Below are 10820 nucleotides of genomic sequence, written 5' to 3'. Positions count from 1 at the left end.
ATGAATTGAAATGTTAGGAAATGAATCTCAGAAAAAATATCCACCAAAACGATAAGTATAGGGAAGGAAGGTGTGGCCATGATTTGTGATTGTTCTTACAAAGGAAGCTATGTGGCACAGTGGATAGTGTGTCAGACCTCAAGTCAGGAAGACTCCTTCCTAAGTTCAAATCTCACCATAGACACTTTTCTAGCTATGTGACCTTGGGCAAGTCACTTCACAAGTTTGCTTCAGTTTCTTCATCTGTAAAATGAATTGAAGAAGGAAGTAGCAAACCACCTTGGTGTCTCTGCCAAGAAAAATGGGGTAACATAGAGTCAGGCACAACTGAAATACAACTTCAGAAAGGAAACAAAAGAGAGCAAAGCTTTGTCCCCTGGGAGTTCCATCTTGTGTGAACTATGAAGAAATTGAGAAACAGTGAGCAAAATAGATTTCAGAATAAACTGGGAGAAATAAGTAAAGTAATACTTCTTAGAAAAGGATATCAGAAATGAACATTACCCAAAAGGAGAGGTTGGATTTGGGAAGAACATAAAAAATGATCATTGCAACCATATGTTGGGAGAGGGCAGAGTACAAGGGGAAAGGAAGAACAAAGAAAAATAATTTAATGAAACTTGCATTGGGTTAGGGACACAGGAAGATATGACTTGGTGGGAGGAGACAAGTCAAAATAATTATTTGCAACTACTGTTAATTTCAGACACTAAGTGCTGATCTCCCCTTATTTATATACCAGAGGCTATCCCAGAAACCAAGCCTAATATGATGAGAGAAGCATTTTCTAGAGGTCAGTGGAGGCCCTTATGAGAATCCAAATGTGATTTTAGAAAAGCAAATTACTAAGTTTAAAAAAAATAAAATTCACAACAAATTAGGAATTAAAGGAAATTGTCAAAATATTCTACCAAATTATGTGACACCAAAATTAAAACTTAAAATAGATTAGTAGTTACAGAAATATAAACACCTTGATAGATTAACAGAAAAAGAAAGCATAATCTAAAAACCTAATCTTATAAATTGAACAATCCACCAATGAGTTATAGTAAAACACCTTGAAATGACTTACAAATTAATTTTATCAAAGACGCAGAGCAATTCCTGTATTAGATAAATTTTTGTAAAAATGGGAAGGTACATTGTTAAAGATGAAATATAAGAAAAATGTGGTCCTGATACCCAAACCAGGGAGAGAAGAAACATAGGCCACTACCACAAATAAGTAAAACATTACTAAAGTTGATGTATTTTTAAAATATGACAGCATTGGATTTGTACCACAAATATAGGAGTACTTAAATATTAAAGTAAAGCATTTTTATAATATGTCATGGTTATGGCAGTTGATTTGGGGAAAAAAGCTTTTTGATAAAATACAGCAGTCATTTATGCAAAAAAAAAAAAAACACTAAAAGCATTGGGACTTGTAGTTTCATTGTTCTGAGGAACTTGCTGATTAAGAGGGGCAATTTCCAGTCATCCTGATGAATATCTGGTCACTGGATCCAGATGACTCAGGAGGAGAAAGTGAGGCTAGTGAACTTGCACAGTCCTCTCTCACTCAAAACAAAGTCAAGTGCAAGTCATGTCATCATTTCTCTGATGTCATGGTCTTCTTTGGAAAGGAAGGACAAACACAACAACTTGGTTAAGAAAATTTTCTCTGCTACTACTTACTACAGGTCAACACCTTCTCTGCACCTGTATTCAGTCTTAGAGTATTATGAGGTTAACTTGCCCAGAAGAAAATAAATGAGCATAGGAAAAGAGCAGCAAAATTATCTTTGCAAACATGCTGTTCTACTTAGATCCAATAGACTGAATGAAAAAAAAGATCAACCAGTGACTAATAAGGTAACCAGATATAAATTAAACCCACAAAATAATCTTTTTCTGTATTGTATGGGAAAAAAACCTAGGAGGACATAGAAAAAGATTATATTTGTCATAACTTCAAAATGCGTAAAATATTGGAGAACTAATCTATGAATATACAATTAGAACCTATATTAATACAGCTACAACATTACAGAGATAAAGGAAGACAATTGTGAAAAGTTTAACTGTTCGTGATAGGGCTGTATTAATATAAATGGCAGTAATACTCAAATTTAGTTTCATAGCAATGTAGTTTTCAAGGGTTTTACTGAACTACACAATAAAAGGCCAGGACTCTAAAATGAAATTTAAAAATGAGGTGGGGAAAGAAAGGAAGGCTACCAGTAAGCAAATAAATAAAGCAGTAGTAGTCAAAGCCATTTGGCATTGATTAAAAGTATAAAAGGAGGTAAATGGGCAGCCTACTAAGTAGTAAAAGCAATTGAGCCTATTGGCCTAGTGTTGAGTAACTATATGGTGAGTTCAATAGTTCACACAAACTCTTGGAGTTATTTGACAAAGGTTAGAAAAACTGGACAGCAAGTTAGCAGAAATTAGGTATTAGACTAAATGTTATGTGCTGTGCCTCAATAAGTTCAAAGTATATACAATTTTAATAAAGAAGGTAATATAAAACTAATTAGAGAATAATGGAAGAATGAGGGGAAACCTGAAAGTACCTTTCTCAACTATAACTAGCATTTGAGATAATCATATCTAAAAGTAAAGAAGTTTTGATTTCGTAAATTTTTTAAAGTTTTTGCAAGAACAAAATGTGTCTAACAAGCCACAGCTTAATGAAAAAATTCTTTCAGCATATATTTGATAAAGGCCTGATGTATGGTAAATTAATAAAGATCTTAGGAACAAAAGTCATTTCCCAATAAATGGTTAAATGAGAAGTTTTTTTAAAAAATGCAAATTATCAATAGACAAGTGAAAGAATGCTGCAATTCCCTAATAAGAAAAATGCTAATTAAGAACGAGTCAAATTTCAGCTCACACTTATAAAATGAAATTTGATTTTAATTCTGTTTTAAAGACATAATCAAGCTGGCATAGGTTTAATACTTCTCACTTGTGTCACTTCACCCTTCACATACATTCTGGAGAAACTTGCCTAAAGGTCAAACTTGTCCTGTTACCTCCACCCTTTAATCAAGTAGTCCTCATTTGAGTCTTACATTTATTATGTATAAAATAATTATATTAATTTGTATCTCCACCCTCTTATTGACCACCTTTTAACTTCATTCACCATCTGCTCAACCCACATTCAAGTTGATTTAATCAAAGACTGCAGATTAATTTTATCACCTGAGACTTAGTCTCATCTTCCAACAAGGAGGCAGCCAGGTGCCTCACTGGATAGGGTGTTGGGCCTGGAATGAGGAGGCCTCAGATATAGTAAATGCTGTGTGACCCTAGGCAAGTCACTTAACCTCTGTTTACCTTAATCCACTGAAGAAGGAAATGGCAAATCACTACAGTATTTTTGCCAAGAAAATTCCATGGACAGTATTGGTATGTTATGGTCCACAGGAGTCATGAAGAGTTGAAGAATTAGAAGACTGAACAACAACCCAATGAGAACTAATAGGCAGGAGCTGAGGTAACTCAACCCACCTCATTAAAATATCTGCCAATTAGGATTGTCTTACCTTTGCAAGGAAAGTTCCAACAGATATACTGCCAGGCCAGTCAGAAAGAAGACACATGTAGGTTTAAAAAGACCCTGTCATCCCCCACTCAGGGTTTTTGGACATTAAGAGAGACTGCCCAATTTGTTAGTTGCTGCTAGTCTAATAAGTTGATTGTGCTTGGAACCTCATCTCTCAGTTCACTTTAATTTTCAGGCATAATACACCCCATTAGATTGGCAAGAAAAAAATTAAAATGATAAATGTGAGTCTGAATACAGCAACACTAATGTACTGTTAGTGGAAGTATGAATTTGTCCCACCATTCTGGTAAAACAATTTGGAACCATATTAGAAAATTACTTATCTGGTATGTGAGCAACAAGACAGCATACTAGACATTTTCTACAATCCTCATGACAAACCCTCTCCAAAACAGAAATTATGCACCAAAGATAAAGGAACTCCAGCTGTTTCCATGGTCAAGGACAACCAAAACCAAAAAGAAGATTAAAAATCAACCTAGAAACTAATGCTCACTGACCCTGAGGCTCATTCAGTACCCCTGCTTTACCTACCATGCAGGGAAGCTGCACTAGGAAACCCAAGAAACATTGAGACAGGCTTACATCAAAACCTCCTACACTCTAGTTCCCTTTCCCTATTTCCAGAGCTATAAAGAGCTGAGCTCCAGAAGTTTGCTCCAGTCCTGACATTCAGCTTGGCCATAGCCCTTCAGGAGCAAAACCTGATAGGGGCTGTGAAAAGCATCTGCCCTGCTGGTGCCAGTCCAGGGGTCAGGTCACCATGCATTTGGGCAGCTGTGTTGCACTTCACCACACCTGAGGGAAAGAACACGGTGCCCACTAGTTCTGGCAACCCAAAAGTCACTTGAAGCAGAGACCTATGCTTGGTAAACCATGAATTGCCCAGTGTGGGAGGATGTTGAGATGCTTTCAAAACCAGCCCCTGAGGAAACCACAATCAGAGGGGAAGGAGTTAGGAAGCGTGTGATGAAGTAAATAAGAAAATCACTGAACTGCACATACCCTCTCACTCAGCAATCCCACTACTAGGCATAAACCCTAAGGAGGTCAATGACAAACTGGAAAGTCCTACATATGATATTTATAACAGCACTTTTTGTGGTAGCAAAAATCTTGATGGGAACAGTTAAACCAATTGTATTATAGGAATGTGAAGAAATACTGTTGCACAGTTAAAAAAAAAGACTGAAGAATTTGGAGAAACTTGGGGAGAGTTATGTGAACTGCCACAGTATGAAATAAAGAGAATCAGTAAAACTATTAATTCTCACAGTAATGTAAAAAAAAACTTTGAAAGACATCGGAATTCTGCTCAAAGAAATGACTAATTTCTATTCCAGAAGATTTAACACTAAAATGTGCCTCCTCTCTCTGGGTGGAGATGTGCCAGGGGCAGATTGAAGCCTGCATCATTAGACCTGGCCAATTGATTTGTTTTGTTTGAATATACTTTTTTTTTAGAAGGGAGCATCCTGTAATAGTGGAGAGCATGCGAGTGGGAAGTGACAGTAATATTTTTAAAATGTACCAATAAAACATTAAAAAGAAACTCCAAATAAGTTAGTCAATAAACATTTATTAAGCTCCCACTATGTACCAGGTACTGTACAAAGCAACAGTACCCAAAGAAAGGGGGAAAACCAATCCCTGCTATCAAGGAGCTCATAATCTAATGGGAGAAGACAGCACATAAAAAGAAAATTTTAAAAAGGGAGAGAGGAAGACTACCCAGCACAGGGGCATGTTGAAATCCTGTAGCCTCCAGTGCCCTGAGCTCCCTTCTTAAATGCAGGATCTAGGAAGAGGTCTCCAATATCCACCCTCACCCTCTAATCAGAGGGAGAGAGGGACCCCAAGGGCAGGGAGTAGAGAGGAGTTGTGACTTTCAAAGGTGATTCCATCTTGTAGGAAGATGAGTTTCTGGAAACAAAGATGAAGTCTGAGAGGAACCAGGTAGGAAATAATGAGGTGGATGCACCCTCCTTCAAAGAAGGATCTGAAAGGAGCTTTTGATGTCCACACTCTCTGTTTGGAGGTAAGGGCTCCACAGGCACTGAAGTTTCAGTTGATTCCATCCCATAGGAAAATGAGATTTTGGAGATGATGAAGTCTAGGAGAACAAATAAGGTAATGTATAATCTTATTAGGAAACTTTTCCCTCTTTTCTTCCTGAAATGTATTGACAAGATTCCCCATCAGCACCATTTCTTACTCCAAGGTCAAAGCATGGGCCTTCTTAAACTATTCTGATGTGAGGAGTAAAATGGCACTCCCAGCTATTCAGTGTGTCCATTGACTAGTAAAGGTTGAACAAAGTAATTAGCTACTTCTGGAAGAGGCTGGGCTTTAGGGTTCTTCATGTCCTATCAGGAGGACTTTCCTGCCTCTGTTTTCTACTTCTCAGAACATAAATATTTTACTTTGCAAACTTTAAAGTGCTATATAAAAGCTAGCTGTTGTTATAAAATTTCATATATTTTCCAATTTTTGAGGGGAAAGAGATGGTATTGTGAAATTTTTTTATGAATCAAGTTTCAAAGAGGTTGGGTCCAGCACTCTGTAGATTTTCAGTAAATTAACCTCCTGAAACATTTCATTATGGGTTCTGGGGTCTTCATGTAGATCTCATAAGAGCTAGCTATAGTACTTTTAAGGTTTGCAAAGTGCTTTACAAATATCTCATCTGATCCTCAAAACAACCTGTGACAGATGAGGAAACTGAGACTGAAGGAGATTGTGATTTTCTCAGGGTCACACAGCTGGTAAGTTTCTGACAGAATTCAAACAGTTCTTGATTCACAGACTCTACTATACCATTCTGCCTCTCAAAAATAGATCAATCAAAATGCAGGTCCCCCTTCTGAAATCAGAAAGTACTTGCAGATGAAACCAAGTATCATTCTTGAGTCCTGAACACTATATAATCCTGGGAGTAGCTACCCTCTGTCAGCCTTTACTTGCCAGAGTAAACCACCACATTTTTAATTCAATCTCTTCTGCACCATGGATATCAGTTCCTACAAGGGGTTTTTCATCTCTGTGACCCATGATATCCCCACAAACATTTTTAATAAGAATAATAAAAAGAATGTGAGCTGGCATTTATATGGTTCTTGAAATTATATCTCTCTGATTCTTATTCATTTTACTCCAACTTTGTCCCAATTTTTCCCCTAGATGAGTCCCTCCCATAGGAGTTACATTGCCCTATAAACTATATTAATCTTTAGGTTCTGTCAGGTTCCTTGCCTCTGGGCCACAATGTCCTTTTAAATTATTCCCTACCACACTTCCATCTCCCCAATAAACCTATTCTTAATTAAGAGTTCCTATACCATAATCCTACCTCTAATTCCTCTACCGTTTTGATCTAAACTCCCCCCAAATTAGAAAACACTGAAAACATGAATTGAAGGCAATACTGAATTCATCTTCCCTGCTTCCCCTTCCCACCCCACCGCCTACCCCCCCGCCCCTTTCTCTTTCATTCAGTAAGTTCATATTTATTAAACATCCAATGAGTGCCAGAAACTGTGCTAAGCCTGGAGATACAAAAAGAGGGGAAAAAAAGAAGCTCACAATCTAATTGGAGAGACAACAAATACACACAAACAAGCTATCTACAGGAAAAATAAACAATTAACAGCAAGAAGGCATTAAAATTCAGAGGGGTTGGGAATGACTTCCTATAAAAGATAGAATTTTAGTTGAAGCTTAAAGTTAGCCAGGGAAGCTAGCTGGCAGAGATGATGGGACAACATATTGGACCTGTGATTTAGGGAAATCATTTTGTCAGCTGAATGGTGGATGGACTGGAGTGAGGAAAGATTTGTGGCACAGAAACCAACCAGCAGGCTATTGCAATAGTCCAAGTATGAGGTGATTAGGGACTGCATCAAAGTAGTGTCAATATCAGAGGAGAGAAGGGAGAGAATTTTAGAGATGTTATAAACTGAAAGCCTTAGTAACAGCTTGGATGGGAGTGAGAGATACTAAGTGAGAGTTGAAGATGATACCTAGGTTGTGAAACTGTGAGGGCAGGAGAGGGGATGATGATACCCTCAACAGTAACAGGGAAGTTGGGGAGAGGAGGAAGATGTAGGGGGAAAGATAACAAGTTGAGTTTTGGACATGTTGAGTTTAAGATGTCTGAAAAGCAGTAGGAGATGTGAGACAGGTCAACAGAGAGGATAGGGCTGAATCAGTAGATTTGAGAATCAAATGGAGATGCTGATGATTAATTAAGTCCATGGGAACTGATATGATCACCATATGAAGTAATATAGAAAAGAGAAGATGACCCAGAACAGAGCCCCGTGGGACACCTACATTAGTGGGCATGGCCTGAATGAAGATCCAACAAAAGAGACTGAAGAGCAGTCAGATAGGTAGCAGAACCAAAAACCTGGAGACAAGAGAATATCAAGGAGAAAAGGGAAATTGGTGTCAAAGGCTTCAGAGAGGTCAAGAAGAATAAGTACTCAAAAAAGATTATAGGATTTGGCAGTTAGAAGATCATTGGTAACTATGGAGAGAGCCTTAATTGCTCTCCCTCCTCACCTCTGTTTCCTGACTTTCCCCAATTTCCTCCAAGACCTTCAGTTCAAATACTACCCTTTGCAGGAGGCCCTTGATGGTTGCCACCCCACCCACCTTTAATCCGTTTTCTTTCAGATAACCATCCATTTACACTGTATATGTCATGTAGGTAATTAGGTATTTGGAATCTTCTCCCCCATTAGTTCCTTGAGGGCAAGGATTGTTTCTGCCTTCATTTGAATTCTCAGCACCTAGCACAGTGCCTGACAGTAAGTGTTTCATAACTGCCTCTTGGCTGACTAAATATATGAAGAAATTATGTTCTAACAGCTTGTTTGTTAGGTATTTGGATGTGGACGACACTTTCCTATCAAACCAATATTATACATGTGAGCTAGGTTCCCAGAATCATCTTGTTTAAATCAAGATGTAGAAGAAACAATTTTCTGTTTCTATAGATCTAGTAGGTCCTGAATAGGGAGGGAAGTCTTTGGGTAAGAGAGTGCACACTCTAACAACAGTCCCACTCCCAGCAACTTAATCTCTCATGCTGTTTCAGTGTTTTTCTTTCCATTTGTTCCTTCCCAAAGTTACTCAATCTCAAAAAAAAAAAAAAAATCTTTAAACATTCCTTCCCCCCTCCAAATTAAAATAGTTCCCTCAACTCTTTTGCCCCATGAAGTTAATTTTACCCACCAGATATCTTGAAAATAGCTGACATACAAGACTTTAAGGTTTTCAAAGTGCTAAATGTATGGAATCTTATTTTAGCGGCACAACAACCCTATACATTGTGTACTACAAGTATTATCTCCAGATGTTGAAACAGAATGAGAGACTGAGATGTGTCCATGATCACATAGGTCCAGGTAACTTAGGAACAGTTAGAACTAAGGTCTCCAATACAATATTCTTTCCACTCTGCCCAGTGGCATATTCAGTGCCTCCACAAAGATTTACCACACTCATTCCTCAACTCCTTGCATTATGACTTGTTTTCATTGTTCTACTGAAACTGCTCTCTCAAAAACTCTGATATTACACATTTTCCCACCACCTTAATTGTTGCTTCTCCATTTCTGTCAGTTGAACAGGTAAGCCTTTATATAACCTTACTATGTGCCCTGACATTGTGTTGTGCTGGGGACATAAAAATCAAAAATGTTGCCACTGATCTTAAGATGCTCACATTCTAATGGAGACTCTAATGATTCTAATCATACAAATAAACTGTATACATGAGAGATATATACAGTGTAAATAGGAGACAATTTCAAAGGAAAGGGATTGTGTTGGGGAGGAAACGGAGAGGAACCAGAAGAGACCTCCTCCAGGAGGTGGGATTTGAATTAAGGCTGAAATCAGGGAAGATAAGAGGCATCCCAGACATGAGAGTCAGTCAATGAAAAGGGACATGGTCAGGAGATGGGAGTGTCATGTGTAAAAATAGAAAGTAGGCTAATGTAGCTGGATCACAGAATACATCAAGTAGTAAGTAAGTATAAGATCTAAAAAGTAGGAAAGGGTCAGGTCAGGTCATGAAAGAATTTAAGTGCCAAGCATGATTTTGTTTGATCCTTGAGGTAACCCTCCAAGGTTCTTCAAGAGAGCCGCTGAAATTTATTGAGTAGGGGAGTGACAGGTTAGACCTGTGCTTTGTCAGCTGAATGGAAGATGGATGGGCAAAATGAGAAGTGATAAGGGCTCAAACTAGGGTTGGGGTTATATGAATGGAGAGAAAGGGATATATAGAAGAGATGTATGAAGTCAGAAATGGCAAAATTTGGCAACAGGTTACCTGTATGGATTAGTATAAGTGAAGAGTTGATGATGACACTGAGATTGCAAGCCTGAGTGACCAGAAAGGTATGCGTTCAGTTCTGTATTGGAAAGCTGGGAGTGTAAAAATGAACATCCCAACCACTGCCTGATTTACTTAAGCTCCCCAATCGTCCAGGTAGCCAACAGGACTGACTTGACCACTCAGGATACAGGATGACTTGACATACCAGTGATCCTTTGTGACTGAACTCCCAAATGTGGAGATGACCTGTAGCTGCCAGAAATCACAGAACCAGCCTTGATCAGCAAGTTTGACCATAAGCTGCAAACTTAAGACCTTGTTCAGAACCTTCTAAACATCCTGCACACCTTATCTGTACTTGAGCCTTAGACTCTCTGCATCATCGTGTTTATCTTGTACCAAAATATCAGTGCCCCTGTTCCTGGAACTCTTTGTGTTTGTGCCTAGTTTGTACCTTGAACTCTGTGTCCACAATATGTCCCCTTCCCTCCCCAGATCAGCCCATTTCCCACCTCCCTTTCCTATTCCCCCGCTTCCTTTGTTAGGGAAGTACATAGACTATTTCCTGCTTTCCCCAAATTAAGTTGTTCAGCATTAGACCATTTCCTCCACGTCATCATGTCTATACTTGTTTAATAAAGATCACTCTTGACTTTTACAGGCATTGTCTCCCTCCAGTTTTCTTGCCTTTGGAAAAGAGGGACTGGGTCCTATAGGGTTCATGCCTGAGTTTTCAGGAGAAAAATGAGTACTCTTTTGGAAATTCTGAGTTTGAGATACCTGTGGGCCATTGGAACATATAATTCAAAATGCAGCAAAGGCAATTAGTGATGTGGAAGTGGTAATGAGGAGAGAGGGTAGGACTGGATATGTAGGTCTTGGTCCCTTTTCCTCTTCCCATCTCCT

This window comes from Notamacropus eugenii, chromosome 1 (genome assembly GCF_028372415.1).
Source record: "Notamacropus eugenii isolate mMacEug1 chromosome 1, mMacEug1.pri_v2, whole genome shotgun sequence".
NCBI lineage: Eukaryota > Metazoa > Chordata > Mammalia > Diprotodontia > Macropodidae > Notamacropus > Notamacropus eugenii.
The sequence above is the reverse complement of the archived record's forward strand: the minus strand, read 5'-3'. Positions refer to the sequence as shown.